Below are 20,240 nucleotides of genomic sequence, written 5' to 3'. Positions count from 1 at the left end.
TTATGAAAACTAAATCTCTAATCATAGTTAAAAGGTAATCAGTCTTCAAAAGAGTGGTCTGTAGAGGTAAGCAGTAATTCAGCTGTGATTGGCAACATAGGATTTTCAGTAAATAGTTCAAAATGAGAAGCATTCAGGGAGAGCCAGAAACATCATCAAAATGCTGATTCTAAAATTTTCGTGACATTGGTTATTGACAGATATGTTAGAAATTCTTTAAGCTGTGTGTTTCTTAGAAACGATAATAATTATACATAGTGGTTTTGTTTACTTCATTTCGTCTGAATCCTGTAACACAACCTTGTGATGCGGTATCATCATCGTCGATGCATAGCTAAAGCCTCTTGCCCAAGGTTCCCAGGTTTGCAGCCAGTGGTAGGGTAGGCCCTTCTCCCTGCTCTTCTGCCCACAAGCCAGGAACTTTGTGTGATTGGTCCCGTGATGACTCTGGAAAGGTGGTGTATGAATGTCTTTCAACTTTCCTGCTCTTTTGTTTCTTGAATGGAATCTGTGTTGATTGTTTTCGTCATAGGCAAAACAGCACAGTAGCATCTTTCTCACAGGCTGGTTATAAAGACAAAACCCAAAGAAATAACACATCTGAAAATCATAGCATATCAAAAGGAATTAATACAACTTACCTAAAAGACAGCTAATTTTTTGTTTTATTTATAAATTTTATGATTTGAAATAAAGCTTTTTCCTTCACTGCATGCGCAGGTCGGCACTCAGTCCACTGAGCCACACCAGCCAGGGCAAAGTAAAGCTATTTCCTTTAGATGAAATGTGCTATAACTAGGCAAATCAGTAACATAACTTCAGAAGCAAGCACGTTTCTGTTTTATACAAAAATGATGTTGCCGGCCCATTGTTGGAGAGATGGGTGTTGTGTACGACTTCCCTCACTGGAGCTGCAACGATCTGTGTTTCCATGTGCTAACCAGGTGAACAAAGACTGTTTACATGGATTGTACACTAGGATTGCTACCAACATTTTTAATCTTATAAAATCATCCCTCTACTTCTGTTTTATCTTCCTCTGAGGTAAAACAAATCTAAGTCTCTGAATATTCTTCATTCGTTAAGAAGAATTTTCCATTTGGGGCCAAGTAATCAAGTGACTTTTACCACAGTTTCTCTGTAACTCCTTAGCGTTTGTGCTATTTTTCACTAGTAGTAATATTAATGTACATATATTATCTCTTTTGTTACACCTGGGATATTCTGTACAGCAAACATCATGTTTGGAATGAGTATATGACTATCCCCCAAAGACTCTCAGTAAGTCTTTGTCTGGAGTTAAACAAGAGGATACATTTTTAAAACACCTGAGAAAAATATTTGAATTATATACAGAATTCATCCAGTTTCAGTGCAAAGCTAAAGAACTCTAGGACTTATTTCTAAGCTATCTGCTATTATATTCAGTTGTTTGTCAAACCATCAATCAGTTATTTGGAATATGTAGATATTGCAAAACAAAACAAAAGAAGCTAACAAAGAATAACTGTTATCCAGGATGGGCAGTCAAGGTAGTATTTTACAGGCCCTGAAAAGAACTCTGATTATCTCCTGTGACTGAGATGAAGAGCCAACAGAGAGTTTGGAGCGGAGGTGTGGCATGATGGGATCTCTGCTGGGAAAGAATTACTCTAGCTGTAAGGGGGTCCTAAATGATCACTGTTAGTAATGCTTGGGGTGCCAGAGTTCTGTTTCTGAAGTGGGATCTAAAAATTGGGGCTCTTTTTGTTCTGACTTCAAAATTTATTTGAAAATATTTTTACAACATCAAGGTAAATAAAGACACTTTTATTTGTTTCATAGTTTGTCAGGTTCTGGGCAAGTGGGCAGAAGAGTACTGAGGATTAAGTGAAGGAATCTTGTCCTAGCAGAATTTATAAGATAAAAGGTTTATCACCTATTCAGAGATTCTAAAAAGGCAGAATCTGCTGTTATGATAATTTTTTGTTTGTCTTTTCAAGGAAAGATACAAGGACAAAATGTTAAAAGAACTCATCAAAATTAAGTCATTTTTCTTGAATAAAAGCTTCTTGGATTGTTGCAAATATTTGATTAATTTGTAAAGTTCTGAAAAAAATGATTCAGGGGTCTTTGCCAGTGTCCATTAGTTTTATGGATGCCAAATTTTAGTTGTCTGTTGCCTACCATTCCTACTATTGATCTTGGACACATAAGGGAAAATAATTATTGGCCAAAACCCCCAATGAACATGGATGCAAATATCCTCAACAAAATACTAGCACACCAAATTCAACAGAACATTAAAAGATCATACACCACGGCCAAGTGGGATTTGTTCCTGGAATACAAGGGTGGTTTAACATATGCAATTCAATCAATGAACCACACCATGTTAACAGAATGAAAACAAAAGATCCCATAATCACTCCAACAGAGGCAGAATAAGCATTGGCAATATTCAACACCCTTTCATTAAAAAATCACTCAACAAATTAAGTATAGTTAAACATTTTCTCAACACAATAAAGGTTATATATGAAAAGCCCATAGCTAATATCATACTCAGTGGTGAAAATTGAAAACTTTTTCTGTAAGATCTGGAACCAGGCAAGGGTGCCTACTCTTCAATAGATGCTGTTAGGAAAATTGAATATCCTCCACATGCAAAAGAATGAAATTTGGATTCATGTATTACTCCATACATAAAAATTAATGCAAAATGGATTAAAAACTTAAATGTAAAATACAAAGCCATAAAACTCTTAAAAGAAAGCATGTAGGAAAAGCTTCTAGACAATTGGTCTTGAAATTGTTGGTCTTGAAAACAATTTGGGGGGTATAATACCATAGGCAATGATAGAAAAATAAATAAGTGCAACTACATCAAACTAAAAAGAATCTTCATAGCAAAGGAACTTATTAACAGAATGAAAGGCAACCTATGAAATGGGAGAAAATATTTGCAAACCATATATTACATAAGGGATTAATTTCCAAAATATATAAGAAAATAATGTGGTTTAATAGTAAAAAAATGACCTGAGTAAAAAGTAGTCAAAAGATTAGATTACAGATGTCTCCAAAGAAGACATACAATGGCCAATATGTATAAGAAAATGTGTTCAACATCACTAATCATCATGGAAATGCAATAAAAATCACAAGGTATCAGCCCACAGCTGTTCAGATGACTATTATTTGTTTTAAAAAAGGTAAGCATTGAGGTTGTGGAGAAATTGGAGTCCTTGTACATTGTGCTGGGAATATAAAGTTGTGCAGCTACTATGGAAAACTGTGTGGAAGGCTCTTAAAAAGTTAAAAATGGAACTACAATCTCACTTTGGGTATACAAAGTATATCCAAAATAATTTAAATCTCGATGTTGAAGAGATATCTGTTTACTGCAGCATTATTCTCAGTGACCAAAGTATGAAAACAATCTAAATGTCCATGTACAGAAGAATGGATGTAGTAGAGATGAAATATATCATGTCCAGGGTTTTTACTATAAGCATTTTGCCATAAACATCTTTGTTGAAAACACTTTTCCACAAATCTTTTTTAAAGAATTATTTTATCATTTTTCAATCACAGTTGTCTGCATTTACCTCGCACTATTCCCCCCGCACCCCAGCCAAACCCACCTCCCTCTCTTGCTTCCACCCCCCCTTGGTTTTGTCCATGTATCCTTTATAGTTGTTCCTGAAAACCCTTCCTCCCATTATCCCCTCCCACCTTCCCTCTGGTTCCTGTCAGATTGTTCTTAATTTCAATGTCTCTGGTTATATTCTACTTGCTTTTTTCTTTTGTTGATTAGGTTCCCGTTAAAGGTGAGATCACATGGTATTTGTCTCTTACCACCTGGCTTATTTCACTTAGCATAATGCTCTCCAGTTCCATCCATGCTGTCCCAAAGGGTAGGAGCTCCTTCTTTCTTTCTGCTGCATAGTATTCCATTGTGTAAATGTACCATAGTTTTTTTATTCACTCATTTACTGATGGGCATTTAGGTTGCTTCCAGGACTTGCTTATTGTAAATTGTGCTGCTATGAACATTGAGGTGCATAGGTTCTTTTGGATTGGTGTTTCAGGGTTCTTAGGGTATAATCCAAGCAAATATTTTCACCACCTAACCCACTGGTCATTGACAATTTTTCCATAAAAGATAAATAACTATTTAATATTTAGGTTTACATTTGGCAAACAATATATTTAACCTAGTTGTCAGTTTGATTTCTTTTTTACATAGATGAAGTTCTTGAAGAAGAATTTCTTTTATAAAAGAAAAACTTGTTTTATAATCAAAAGACTTTGATTATAATTTATACATCACACATACATAGGTTTTAAAAAGAATTATACTAACTTAAACTGAAAGGAACAGACCTTTAAAAACAAAAAGTCTTTGAGCCCTTAAACTTCCTAGTACAGGCTCAGAACACTACTTAATTACAAATTTAGGCCTTTTCTTAAAAGAAAGAGGACTTGGGGGTAGTGTCAAGGGTCCAGAGTTTTGGACCAACAGCCAAGAAAACCCCCAGGGAACATACTTGAGTCCTACTCATCATATTCTGTTCCTTCTCAAAGGGAAATGGCAACTTGTGCTCTTCTGGATCTGATTTTTTTTTTTGAGACCAGGAACTCCTACGTTGCTTCCATTATTCATTTGTTTAAATTGAAGTGCCCATTGATCCTGTCTCCCCATTGTATGTTGGGTAAGTGAGGGCATATAGCTTATTTCTTTATTCCACTGTCTTCAGATCAAGAAAAGCTTTCCTCCAACTGACACGAACATCACCAAAGTGCCAAGCATGTAGTGAGCCCTCTTGGATGTTGCAGACCTAGAAACACCCCATGGAGCTGGGACTAAACAACCCACTAAATTGTGAGGTCCTACAATGGTGGTGTTTTAAGCCACTAAGCTTTGGGATGATTTGTTATGCAGACTCGATAACTAAGACACTGTTATAAGCCACTAGGTATAAAAACATAAGATTATATAGAATAAAAGTAAATAAATTGGCTAATTTCAATTTTCCATGTTTGAACCTGAGCTAACCTTAATGTAAGTGCAAAGCCACCAATATTAGAGTCTTAAACATTTGTTGCTATATTAATTATTATTTAGGTTGTTTGACTTCTTACCTAAGGGTGCTTTTTACAAAGTGAGAGTTTAAGCCATTTATAGATCTTGGCAGGAAAGAAGATACCAGATGTCATGTATGTGATGAAAATATCCATAATCTTCCTGTTGTCATTAAAAATCTTTCAAAATTCTTTTAGTGGAAGTTTATATTTGTAGCTACTTATCAGTAACAAGAAAAAAATATATTTTTTAAATGCATAAAGTATTTTTAACAGATCTCTTGAGTATTTTTAACACTGTATTCATTTTAATGATAGAAAATGGGATAAAGAGGCTCAAATATGTTATAAAAGTATAATACTTCTTTTGGAAGTTTCTAGTGTTAAAATTTGGTTTACTAGTCATGCAGAAATACATCAGGAATATGTGTGATGATCAGAAACAGTGATTCTTTTATAAGTTGCTACTCTAAAAACATTCTGATAGATCTCAATGGTTCTACATTAGCTAATGAAACTATTATTAAAAGCTACATTCTTTTCTATGTTCCCTAAGAAAGTACATTTCAGGCCAAAGCTCTAATCTCTTATCAGCAAAAATCTTGAGATTACCTCTAGCTTCTTAGTTATTTTTATCTTCAAAATCATGCAAAAATTAACTGAGGGGCTTTAGGTACTTGAGTTTGAATCAGCATATATTTATGCATGTATACACATTGAATTCTGAAACTTATCTGGTGCTATCAACATGATATAGATCAACTTCATTTTATGCTAAGTAGATTATGACTGGCATAGCCAAGAGAAGTCTAATAAACAAATTGATACAATAACCATTCCTTGAATACTGAGTCTCCCCCACCCTTTTAATGAGCTGCCTAAATGAAAAGATTGGACTTCTAAATCATGCATTAGAACTGCTTGTGGGTTTAGACTTCTCTAGGAATGGAAACATCATAATGACATCAGATTTAAAACATATTGCTGTTTTCCCAGGAAAAGGCCACAGGAATTAGAATCTGTTGGCAAGAATCCTTAGTAAAGGGGATCAGAGTATAGTCTATGAAATTATAGGAATAGGAAGATAGTTGAGTGATTCTTAAATACAAAAATGAAACATCACATTCAAGTTTTTTCTAGAGGATGATTTCATTAGCTTAATCTTTAAGCAATTATAAAGAAAACATTTTATTAGCTCAGATGTAAGTACTTTTTCTTAAATAGCCTCAGTGAACAAATTAACACTTTTTCTGAAGAATGAATAAATAATATAAATAGAAAATTTACAGAACTACAAATGACCAATAAGTATATGAAACACTTCTTAACTCACTAAAAATCAATAATATGCAAATTTTAAAGTAAGATCATTTACCAGGGACAAAAGCGGGGGAGGGGGGGGAATGATTAAGAATTAAATAACCAGAGGCCATGAGGAAGCACGTTCTAATATACTGTATGAATAATTTTTGACCTAGCAATTTCACTTACCACTGCCTAAGAAAATTCTGCCATACCTGAGTTTACATAAGAAAATTTTGTGACACTGTTTCAAATAATGAACACATGGAAACCATATAGTTGTCTATTAATAACAGAATAATTATACAGACTAAGAATATCCATACTATGGAGATTTTTAAAAGAACAGATGTAGATGTATTGAAAAATAAAATGTCCAAGATATAGTACTAAGTGAAAAAGCAAGTTTAAAACAAAATACACAGCACTCTTTTAGTCACTAAAGATACACAAATTATACATTTCTACATGATATATACATGCATGTGGTGTTATACACACATACCATGTTGATTTCAGTGACCCTGTGGAGGGAAGATGGAGAAATAGTGAATTAATGATATGTATATATGTTTTATAATTACACAGAAATAAAAGGAATAGGAAAAAATTATGGTGCAATAATTGGTTTTCAACTGTGCTTCGGTGAAGCATAAATAATTACAGACTGTCACAGTTCCAACTTTCAGTGTGAAGTTAGGGATTGCTATGGAAAATAAAGGTAATTTTAAGGTCCTTTAGCTAATGGAGCAGAAATGATATCTTCTTAAGTCTGAAAAGTAAGTCTGATTGGCAGTAGACAGCAATGCCTGAGTATATAGATTTAATGACACTTTATACACTACCAAGCACCTAAGTTCTCAACAATTGGTACTTATTTTCATTTATTCATAAAATTCAAAAAACATGAAAGTTTAAACAAATTCTTTATTTTTATTTTTACTGTATTTTTCATTACCATTTATTCCCCTTACACCCTCTCTCCTCTGCAATCACCACACTATTGTCCATGTCCATGAGTCCTTTCTCTTTTTGCCCGATCCTTCTACCTCCCAAACCCCACCCCCAGAGCTGTTCTAATCACTGATTAAAGAAAACCAAGGAGCACTGACTCAAATAATTCGTCCAATTTAATAGGATCTTTAAAAATGTTAGATTTATTTCAGTTTGTTTCTTTCCTCATTAAACCTTTCATTTGAAGTATAGCTTTAAGAACTCAAATAATTCTCGCAAATGTAATTAATGTTTCTATCTCACTAGAGCCAAAGGGTGACCAAAATTCAGAGAGTGACTTAATAAAGAAAAGTCTGCAAAGTGAACTGAAATGAATGCTGTTTTCTGATGTTGTATTTGAAACACTGTAATATTTGCATTTTAGATGGAGGTCAACGTGGTGCTGCTTAAGGGTACAAATTCTGTAGCGTTTGCCACATAAGCAAGAACGATGCACTACATGCCATAGGAGCTAAGATCAAGACTACCAAAAAAATTAGAGCCTTTCAGTGGAAAGCAAAGCCAATATGATGAATGCAAGGTGATACTTGAGCATTCATCACTGAGCTATGTGCAGGTAACTTTGTAGAAATGAGGAACTTAGGAACTTTTTAGAAACATTTAAAGATTTTTAGAACTGATAAATTTCTGATCTGAGCTATTGTCTGAATATATGAGTAATTCAACTGATAATTATATTGTGTGACTTTATATCTAAATTTTTTAAAGACAGTTAATTATATTTTGAAGCACTTTCACACCAATTTACAACCTGTAAGACTGAAAAATCATTAAATGCCTCGACTTAGAACTAAACAGGGAAAACTGTGTGTTTGTGTGCTGTGTGCTATAGTTCAGAGAAAACAGACCATGAGAAAGAGCGGGAAGATGTACTTAAAACATTGAGGGGAGGGTGGTCTATCCTAAAACATTAATAAATTCTCACAAATTGTTATATTGGACCTATTTTATATATTTTATGGTTTGTTTTTTTACTTATCTGGATAAAGGAGTTATTGTTTTTCTGGAAGTAGAATGGAACAGGGTCTAACTCTTTGCCTTATAACCACCTATTTTACCAAAAGGATCATTAAATTAAACATCTTTAAAACAAAAATTTCCCCTGGCTGGTGTAGCCCAGTGGATTGAGTGCAAGCCTGCAAATCAAAGGGTCATCAGTTTGACTCCCAGTCAGGGCACATGCCTGGGTTGCAGGCCAGGTCCCCAGTAGGGGGCACATGGGAGGCAACCACACATTGATATGTCTATCCCTTTCTTTCTCCTTCCCTTTTCCTCTCTCTAAAAATAAATAAATAAAATCTTTTAAAATATATAAATAAATAAAATAGAAATAGAAATTTCCAAACACTATTAAGTTCATGCCTACATTCAATAAAATTGCTAGTTACTACATCAAACAGACAAAAAAATATGCTATATGAAGTGTACAGATTTCACATTGGGTATTCCTGGTGGCCATCACAAAGAAGTAAGCAATCAGTAGAAGAGCTAAGACTACAATGTAATGAGTGCATTGGGTGATAATTAAGAGTTTGGAGCATTGTCCTATACACTGTAAGCTTGAGGGTTCAATTCCCAGTCAGGGCACTTGCCACTCAGGGAGTGTACAGGAGGCAGCCAATCAATGTTTCTCTCTCATGTCAATGTTTTTCTCTCTCTCCCTTCCTGTCTCTCTAAAATCAATAAACCATATTCTTGGTGAATATAAAAAAAAAAGTTTGTTAGAATTCTCACAGAGAATTTTAAACAGTGATTTCAGATGTGTACCTTATACTGCAAGTCATGAGAACAGATCCTTTGAATTTTGGTTGCTAAATTTCTATCTGTTTGCTTCTACACTAGCCACTCAATAAAACGTTGCACTAGATTGATATCAGTAAGGATTTATTTAAGAATAATTACTGTTTTTTTCACAAGGATTATTATAATGGTCAGCTAGCACCGAAATACACTGTTGCTGGTGGAAGTGGGGCTCTTTCATGGTGTAGGGAAAATGGAGTTGGTCAGGCTCCCTCGCCTGGATGTCCTGGCAAACATAACTTAGCAGTGTTCATACAACCTTGAGTAGGGGCCCACATGCGTAGAATGAAGCTCTGTTATGTAACATGAAGGTCAGTACTGGCACCTTGCCAGCTTTTTGTACACTCAGTATATAAAGGAGTCTGGACTTCTTGTGGTGACACCCAGCTTATGGTGTGTGTGTATGACCCCACCCCAGAATAAAGATTTGTCAGACATCCCCATGGCTCTGTAAATTTTCTTCTGCCTGCCCTAATCCTGTGTGAACTAGCCTGGCCTTCAACAGCTACAAGACATGTGGGATCCCAAGAAAAGCATTTCATGGACCCACACATGGGAGATTGTGGTGTGACAAGCTTTATTCTGCAGAGGGGCTGCTCCTGTATCCCATCTCCATCCATCCTGCCATGAAAAGGTCCAGCTGTGTCTTCAGCAAGGCCAAAACGAAGGCCAGTGTGCAGTGTTTCTGTTTGATACTAAAGCTTAGTCCCCATACAGGTAGCTTAGCACTATTCCCACCTAGCCTGCTGTACCCAGGCTTCTGCCTGGAGCCTGCATTTGAAGTCCACATGGGCGCTGGCTGCGTGGCTGTTAGGGCCACATGATTAAGGAGAGAGAATATGCACCAGTACATAGCACAAACATGGGTCATTGAGAGAGAGCTCTTCTTTGTTCCTTAGGATTATATTATTTTGGGCTTCAGAAAGATCCAAAGAAGTTTTTAAAAAAATAACCGGTCAAGCCCTGGCCAGGTAACTCAGCTGGTTAGAGCATCACCCCCATGTGCCAAGTTTGCAGGTTTGATCCCAGGTTACAGCACATGCAAAAATTAACCGATGAATACATAAATAATTGTAAAAAGAAATCAATGTTTCTCTCTCTCTCTCTCAATTCCATAAATAAATTTTTTAAAAAATAACCAATCAATTCCCCAAGCTTACATTGGCTTCTGATGGATCCACCCCCTAGCCAACAGACCCCTCTCCCAGGTTAGACTGTCAGGCCTCTACGGTCAAGCGCCTGCCTCTGTGTCCTTTTGACTTCTACTGTGCATGTGTTTAGCTCTGCCTACTCCCCAATAATCTGGTACCAAAGGAGAAAAGGGGGGAGTGTTAATCACTGCCTGGACAATGCTGTGATGCTCTGGAGTGTGTGAAGCTGTAACTTCCTGGCGAAGCAAACGGGCTTATGCTCCTCAGTCCATTAGGCTCAACAATGTCCAATTCCCTTTGTTTCCTTCTTTATTAATAATTAGCTAACTATCCATCGTAACAATACAATTCAATTTTGATTAAATTGCTTGAGTGACTTTTTTATATTTGGCAGTAAAAAGTCTCTTCATTATTTTGCAAACAATGGATGTAATAATTTGTAATTTATCATAGCTGGAATTGACTCTCTTATACTTTGAAGCTAGTGTGCTATAGCAAGCTTCCCCATCCATTTTTCCTAGTTGACAGTTCATCTCAATTTGGACTTTTATTGTTCTCTCTTCATCATCTTCTACACTTATGACATGAGGAAAACTCTGTTGCTTTGTGAAATATTTCCCAGAAAATAGCCAACTGATAATATTGGTGGGCAATAAAGATATGTAAGAAAGTAACAATTCTTATCCCTCAAATAGCTTTATGCACATGACTTTGGCCTTGTGTTTGCAGAACCATTAAGTCTAAAGAGACCACTTACATTTTTTTTCATTCTGCATTATTGAATTTTTTTAAAAAATTGTTGGATATAATAGTGTCCTTGACTTTGAGAATTCTTGAGAGTCTCAGGGGGTATCCCCTGTGAAATCAAGGGTCTCTTATAACAGGATTAGATTAATAGGACACTTGTAGTTTACATGAAGCTTTGAAATTCACAGTTAATGAGGTTTCCCTGGTGGTGGCCTATACAAATGGAGATGTCAGAACAAAATGAAGCATAAACTCCTTCTGTAGTTGGGGGGTCTAATTTTATTAAAATATGAAAGAAGAAAAGAGAGAAAACAAAACAAACAACATTTATGTTAATCACTTCAGGAAAAGCAGGGTTGGAACAGCTTCTGGAAATTTTAAGTAAGAAATAAGAACATACAGATATTCAAAAAATTGAATGAGAGAATATAAATGTAAGACAATACACAAGCTGGTATTGAGTCACAGCATGATGACCAATGATCACTGTTGCCTTCAGGTAAGGCCAGCAAGCAACACCCACCCTTAGGGCCTGGCCTACATCCTTACCAAGTACTACATTGCTTTAGGAAATAGTGTTCTAAGTAGTCAAGGGCAGGTGTTAGTGGACTAGTGTCCCACTTAAGCCCTTTCTGAAGATATTCGACCTTGGTATGCACTGAACAAGGACTTTATTTTATAATCCTGTTGATCACAGAATTCTCCTGCACACATGCATTTTATAACCCCTTTTATTTTTCAATATTTTGCTATTTTTTAAGTATTAATTCTATCTTAAAGAGAAACGGCTAGAATAAAAATGCCTCAAGTGCGTAGACTTCAACCAAAAGAAAGAGGAAAACAAACTAATTTTTGGCAAATGACCATGGAAAAATATATAGCAAATGGCTTTAGCATTGATTTAGCACTTACCTCTTGGGGGTTTTATGAGCATTAAATGGGATAAAACATGTGCAATGTCACGTAGTGACTAAGCTCTCAGTACGTGTAACAAATTGTAAGGGATTCCATCAGCCCCATTTTAGGATAGAGATTACATTGCATACTTTCCTGAGTCTTTCTAAACTTGCGATAGGATCTTTGTACTCTCATGTATGCTTTCTCAATTAAATCTAATTAAACCATCTTTTAAGAATGTATAAGATTTATCTATTACAGTTTATCTCATAATTACCTGTCCAACAGTGATATAGTATAAGCCACAAATGTGAGTCATATATGCAATTTTAAATTTCTTATCATATTAAGAAAAAAACAACAAAAAACCCAGTCACATTAATTTGATTTACATGTTTTTTATCCTTCTATTTACAAAATATTATTGATTTCACTGATTTACATGTATTCAAAAAATTATTAATGAGAGTATTTATATTCTTTCTTTTTAGTTTGAAAAATCTAGTGTGTCTATTATACTTACACACATCCTAGTTCCAACTAGCCACACTTTGAGCATTCAGTAGCCACATGTGCCCAGGAATTACATATTGGATTTTGCAGACCTATATAGAGCAGAACTTTAAGCTAAAAGAAGCCATCTTTAAATGTGCATTTTCAGTCGTTTGCAAGTGCATAAGGTAATTTTTGATGGGTTTTAGTAGGTAGAGAGAGTAACAAAGTTAAGACAAATGCATTTTGTTTTGTTTTTGTTTTAAAGTTACTTGTAATAAAAACCAATTCTATCATGCAAAAGCCTAGTGTTGCTCAGAAACACCTGCCTCTCACAGACATCAATTCTTTTGGGTATTCAAAATTTACTTTTGTTTGGGATTATTTTTTTAAACTTACTTTTTTAAAAAAGATTTTATTTATTTATTTTTAGAGAGGGAAGGGAAGGAGAGAGAGAGAGAGAGAGAGAGAGAGAGAGAGGGAGAGAAACATCAATGTGTGGTTGCTGGGGGTCGTGGCCTGCAACCTAGGCATGTGCCCTGACTGGGAATTGAACCTGCAATGCCTGGTTCACAGCCCACACTCAATCCACTGAGCTACACCAGCCAGGGCTGTTTGGGATCTTGTTGATGAGTTAATCCAATCACAACCATAACACAGATCTTGATTTTTTTTTTAAATCTGTGAGGTGAGTTTATTTCTAGGCCTTTTTTTTTAGATTTATTTAATTATTTTTAGAGAGGGAAGAGAGGGAGAAAGAGAGGGAGAAAAAGAGAGAGAGAAACATCAATGTGTGGTTGCTGGGAGCTGTGGCCTGAAACCCAGGCATGTGCCCTGGCTGGGAATCGAACCTGCGATACTTTGGTTCTCAGCCCACGCTCAATCCACTGAGCTATGCCAGCCAGGGCTTAGATCTTGATTTTTATAATCCATTGAGAAAAGGTATATAAAAGCATTCTGTAAACTGTAAAGCATTATATAATGCATATTAAGGACCAGGAATATTTTAGTCACCTACAAAGTTTATTGGCTCATGTAAATAAACTAAAAGGACAATGCTTTCTTTCCTTCCTAATGGACTTTTCCTTTACAAGTTATTCACAGAAATCAGGCAAATTCTTGTCTTACTTAAACTCTTAAATTTCAGTTTCATAAGTTAAAGAACAAAGCCACATTGGGAATGATCAAAAAAGGGACACTGGAAACATTCCTTTTGTCTTTTTGCCCATCTCCTCCAACCCAGATATGTCAAATTTATGTAATGCTCTATGATTATCTAGTTATTAGAAGTTATCTATCCTTGTTTTTTCAGTACAGATAGAGAGCTGATTGCTTAGGTTTGTCTTTAATTTTTATGAAAGTTGGTAACTGGTAGGCAGTGCTAAATGACTTCCACCTGTTTATTTAGCCTAGAAATACTTAAAGTAATAGCTCTAAGAAGAGATAATGAAGAAGAGATGACAGAAATTATGAACTCAAGGAAAGTAAATGTTAATTTTTCAGGCTGAACATAATTTTCATTTCAGTGCTGATAAGTATTGAAAACTCTTTAGACAGGGTACAGAAAATGATGGAAGTGGCGGACAGCTATTTTAATTAATTAGATAGAATGGTTATGGAATAAAGCGAGCAAGCCAGTCATGCCTATTTCTGGGGAAAGAACAGAAGCCAAGAGAACAGACAATGCAAAAGCCTTGAGATGAAGCCATTCTTGTGCTGGCTGGAGTAGAGCTAAGAGGTAGGATATGGGTTTGAGTGTCAGCAAGGGGCCAGATCTGTTGCCAATGACAAACTTCAGATTTCTCTTCTGACTAAGGTAGATAGCAGCAGAGGGTTTTGAGTAGGGAAGCAACATGATCTAATTTGCATTTGGAAATGTTCCTTTCAGTGGCTTTGTGAAGAAAAGACTGTAAAAGGGTAACAACAAAATGAACAACAGAACGCATTTTACAACCCAACCCTATCAACAATAAGGGGCCTATGATTTAATATTTTATACTCCTTCTTTTCTGACTGTATCTTATTCGTATTGTATTCTCAATTCTTCATTTTTTGTATTCTGTTGATCTCATATATAACTGTTGACCAATTCAAATATCTTCTAAAGTTATGTCATGAAAGTATATATGTCTAAATATTATAAATATGTATGCATGTATATGTATATGCATACATACCTGTGATATATCTATTTATCTATAGAGAATAAATTGCACTATTGTTAAAACATTTTCTACTCTTCTCTATCTGATCCTGCTCTACCAGACCAGGCTATGCCTAAAGGAAGATAATATCCTCAGCACCACCAATATCACACTTATCCATATATCTGGATTTGGCTGATAAAATGTGACATATGTGACATGAGCCACTTTAGAGCAAAGCTTTGAGAGCCACTGTATGGATCCACCATTGTTCTGTTCTCCCTACCAAAAAATTGTTAAGACTTAAACTGTAGCCACTCCAACTTGGTCCCAGAGCCTAGCTATAGCTGAGCCCTGAAAAAAAGCAGGTAACAGGAATAAGAAATAAACTCTACTGTTGTAACCTACTAAAAATTGGTGATTGATGATACCCCAACTAAATAATATAAGCTAATACAGCCAGCCACCCACCCCTCTCAGAATGCTGAATTGATTTCTTAACATACAAAGTGCCTACATATATTAGTGCCTTTGAAGATTATCATATTTTTAATATATTTTTGTCTATTCAAGAATATATACATATAATCCAAGGCTTAGATACATCATCAGAAACTCTGACAATAATTGTAGAATCCAGTAATATATTATTCCATACATCATGGCTAATACAGGCACTATCCATGTGGGACTATTTACATTTCAATTAGCTGAAATTAAAAATGTACTTTCTTAATTAAACTGGTTGCACTTCAAGTGCTCAATAGCAACATGTGGCTAGTGGCTAGTGTAATGGATAGCACAGATATGGAACATTTCTGTCATCCCAGAAAGTTATATGGAGAAGCTCTACTATGGAATAAATAAATATTCTTTTGACCTACAGTACAGATATTTTTGATTTACTACCATTCCTTTCAGAAAATAAGGTGGTGACCACTTTTTGAATATGATACCATTTTATTACTTTTGCCATAAAATTGGCAGAAACCTTCTAACAAGGAAAAAGTGGTTATATATTGTCCACTTTGCAGAAAAAATCAAGATTCATTGTAATGACATTTTTATTAGGATATAAATAATTGGACTACAGAGCAGGTATTTTTGGAGTTCAAAGTGACATTACTGCATCCTTACAAAAGCTAAACAATGAGCCACTCTGATAAAACTCACTTTTGAATTAATTTGACTGGCATATTAATATACCAGAAAATACACCATCATTCTAGGCTTTATTTCTTTGGCTAAATAAAGGAGCTGTCATATTAGTAAAGAGTTAATAATTAGTGGAAAATGCTAGAGGATGCAGGTGACTGGCAGTTAAAGAAGTCAGAAGCAAAAAACCAAAAGCTCCATTTACAAGTGCCAGAATGTTTTCTGAAATGTTTTTTGTATACTGATCATTCTCATCTCTTTACTTTTATTCTCATCAAAAGTAGCATTAGAGGCAACAGACACAGCCACTTGAATTTGGTCATGAACATATTCTGTTAGAAAATGTCATATAATAGTTTTTACCTTTTCTGCTGTTGCAAAAAGTGAAATGGATTAGTAATAACCTTAGGTTTGATGAAATTTATCTATGAATTTTTAGTCACATTTGTGTCATTGATCTACAACTTAATGAGATGTTTGTGCACTACCTTTTCAATCTGACAGCAGCTCTATAAAGTTGTTCTTCTAAAATCATACAGATGATAACCTGCTTGCATACTAATATTTTTACATGTAGTTTTAGGAGGTTATATTAAACAGGGTTGAAAGGAAATTCTTAACTTTGAAAGACAATGATAACACCTTTCTTAAAAAGGTGGTGGGAGAAATTTTTAAACAACATACCTGGTTACATAGTATGAATTCTTTTCTGTATTTGGATGATTTAGTGTTAAATATTGATTGCTAAAGTATGACATGTGAAATGAGAATGTTGCTGGTTTTATGCTTTTACTTTGTGGAGAATATTTGTGCAACATACAATTAAAAGTTATAGTAAGGTGACACCAAAATAAAGTAAAAACAACTTTAAAAAATAGTATCTTATAGGCCAGGTGGTTTCTTTCAGGATTCTGTAGGGTAATGGGAAAAATATATATATATTAGATAAAAAGGTGAAATGTTAAACATTTTTTTTTGGAAACCTCCCAATTCTTTGACCTCTCCATTGCTGTCAGCAGAAATCCAACATTTATTTATATTGGGAAGGCAAACTAACCAGTTCCTCATGGTAACACTTAATCTGAAAAGCATTAAGGTATTTGTTGTTTTGGGACTCTATGCCTATCATGAGCAATAACCTCTGACTGTTGCCTAAGTCCGATTGCTGTTGACGCTGGCCAGTGGGCAGAACTGACACCCTGAGAATGGCAGAGTGGAGAGATACCAAGTGTATGGGGCTATGACAACACTATTTGTCCATAGCATCCTGAGTTGCAGATACATACACCTTTCATTATAAGAATAATGTATTAAATATCAACTTGAAATATTATTTGTATTAAATTTCAACAACATTAAAGCAACGGTCATGAAAATGTCTAGAAGCCTACACACATGGTTGAGAAAGATTTCTTTTAAAAATTATCCAAATACTTTTACCCAAATGTAGGAATACAACCCCTTTGTAGGATGGGGACTGCTTGTATAATTTATGCCTTGTGAAGCATTTAAATAATGTGAAATAAATATCAAGCAGCTTCTTTTTTTAAAAAGTATGTTATTTACTATGCTATTATAGCTCTCCCAATTTTTCCCTGTGTATCCCTCCTCCACTTTGCATCCCCCATCCTCCAGTACTCCTTCCCCATGAGTCGTGCATATAAGTTCTCTGACTTCTCCACTTCCTAAACCACTCTTAACCTCCCCCTATCTATTTTATGCCTGCCAGTTATGCTTCTTGTTCCCTCTACCTTTTCTCCCCCATTCTCCCTGTCCTCCTCCCCACTGATAACCCTCCATGTGATCTCCATTTCTGTGATTCTGTTCCTGTTCTTGTTGTTTGCTTAGTTTGTTTTTTTTTTAGGCTCAGTTGTTGATAGTTGTGAGTTTGTTGTAATTTTATTGTTCATAGTTTTTGATCTTCTATTTCTTAGATAAGTCCCATTAACATTTCATAGAATGAGAGCTTGGTGATGATTAACTCCTTTAAATTCACCTTATCTGGGAAGTACTTTATCTGCCCTTCCATTCTAAATGACAGCTTTGCTGAATAGACTAATCTTGGATGTAGGTTCTTGCCTTTCATGACTTTGAATAGTTTTTTCCAGTCCCTTCTTGCCTGTAAGATTTCTCTTGAGAAATCAGCTGATAGTCTTATGGATACTCCTTTGTATGTAACTCTCTCCTTTCCCCTTGCTACTTTTAAGATTCTCTCTTTATCTTTAATCTTGGGAAATATAATTATGTTGTGCCGTGATGTGTTCCTCCTTGGGTCCAATTTCTTTGGGATTCTCTGGGCTTCCTGGACTTCCTACAAGTCTATTTCCTTCACCTGATTAGGGAAGTTTTCCTTCATTATTGGTTCAAATAAGTTTTCAATTTCTTGCTCTTCCTCTTCTCCTTCTGGCACCCCTATGATTCAGATTTTGGAGAGCTTAAAGTTGTCTCAGAGGTTCCTAAGCCTCTCCTCATTTTTCTGAATTCTTTTTTTCTTCATTCTGTTCTGACTGAATGTTTATTTCATCCTTTTGTTCAAAATTGTTGATTTGAGTCCCAGTTTCCTTCTCTTCACTGTTGGTTCCCTGTGTATTTTTCTTTATTTCATTTTGTGTAGCCTTCATTTCTTTCTTCATTTTGCCACCATACTCAGCCATTTCTGTGAGCATCCTGATTACCAGTGTTTTGAAATATGCATCAGATAGATTGTCTAGTTCCTCATCACTTACTCTTTTTCTGGAGTTTTGCTCTGTTCTTTCATTTGGACCATATTTCTTTGTCTTGGCAGACCTGTTATGTTGTAATGAGGCAGAGCCTTAGGTATTCACCTGGGCAGGGCCACACTCTTAGCTGTGTTTAGCGCTGTCTGTCAGGGAGGGGTCAGAGAGGGAACAATGCCACTTGCTCTGCTCTAGTCCCACTTTCCAACAAACTCTCCTGTGAGACTGGAAGTTTCTCCCACCTTTGTAACCCCCACATAAATGCTGAACATAAATGCTGTTGAAGCTACAGGTTTTGAATCTTTAGTTTTCCTATCAGCCAGCCCCACCTTGCCTGCACAGTCCACTGCCTTGCCACAGGTCCTCTCTGCCCACCTGGCTGCCTGTCTCTGCCCCTCCTACCAGTCTGGATGAATATTTCTTTAACTCCTTAGTTGTCAGATTTCCGTGCAGTTGATTTTCTGGCAGTTCTGATTGTTTAGTGTTTTTAAATTGATTATTATTCTTATTTTGGTTGGGCAAGGAAGCAAAGTGTTTCTACCTACACCTCCATTTGGCCAGAACTCTTCAAGCAGCTTCCGTATCATATTTTAATTTTATCATACATTAACCATTAACTTAAAATTGTATCAATATTTATCCAATCTTAGAATAATCACATTTTTCCTATGTCACATCAAACAAGAAGATTTAGTTTGACTATGTTTAGTGCAAATGTTATGGGAATCCAAACCCAAAGATTTATTAGGAGAATTGCTCTTTTATCAATGATGCATTGCCATCTGGCTTAGAAATTGTGATTAAGCCCTGGCTGGCGTAGCTCAGTGGATGGAGCGCGGGCTGGGAACCAAAGTGTCCCAGGTTCGATTCCCAGCCAGGGTACATTCCTGGGTTGCAGGCCATGACCCCCAGCAACCGCACATTGATGTCTCTCTCTCCTTCTCTCTCTCTCTCTCTCTCTCTATCTCCCTCTATCTCCCTCCCTTCCCTCCCTGGAAGTAAATAAATAAAATCTTTAAAAAAAAAAAAAAGAAATTGTGATTAGACATGAATAAAATTGTACTTAAATTAATGAGTTGTTCTGTGTTTTCTTTTTCAGATATACCTCACATTTGATACAAAATACAATATGAGATCTATTAAAAAATAAAATAAATACTTGAGATATATGTATGAAGAGACACTTTTCATGTAGTCCAATGTTATGACAAAAATATTTGCTTTCCTCAAAAGAATATATAAACCATGCTTCCTTGTTTTTGTCTCAGTAAAAACTATTTTTTTTCACCTAAAGGTGATTAGAACATGTTGTGAATTAGAGTAGGACACCAGTAATTTTTTCTTTCCCCATGAGGACAGCTGTTTCATTACAACTCGGGTCCAATAGAGTTAGGTGATTGACCCCTGGACAGAAGTGTGGTAATACCCCATAATAACAATGATTATAATGAAGCCATTATACACTTTTTCTATGTAAAACATTTATCATAAGCATTTCTGAATGCTTGAGGAGGTAGTGCCCCTATTTCATAAAGAAATGAGCAGAGGTTAAAAATGACATTTTGTTAGTGTCCCAGGAAAGATCAAGCAAAGCACCTTTTTATTAATAATTTGATCTACTCAAAACTCTAAATCTGCTCCTATATTCTGTGAAACCCATGACAGAGTATTATAGTGGTCAGTGAAGCTGGCTGCAATTCTCTATGATGCATTATGCTCTAATAAACTTCCAGCTCAGCTGTATGTCCAGGGTA

The 20,240-nt window shown here is 35.6% G+C and overlaps 1 protein-coding gene across 2 annotated transcripts in view; it reads left to right on the top strand.

The window, feature by feature from the left end:
* The window catches only part of THEMIS (thymocyte selection associated), a 157,918-nt gene that overhangs the window by 95,815 nt on the left and 41,863 nt on the right, over positions 1 to 20,240 (top strand). The gene's annotated exons all lie outside the window — the stretch shown is intronic.

This window comes from Phyllostomus discolor, chromosome 4 (assembly GCF_004126475.2).
Source record: "Phyllostomus discolor isolate MPI-MPIP mPhyDis1 chromosome 4, mPhyDis1.pri.v3, whole genome shotgun sequence".
Taxonomy (NCBI): Eukaryota; Metazoa; Chordata; class Mammalia; order Chiroptera; family Phyllostomidae; genus Phyllostomus; species Phyllostomus discolor.
This window is presented reverse-complemented; position numbering and strand designations above follow the sequence as displayed.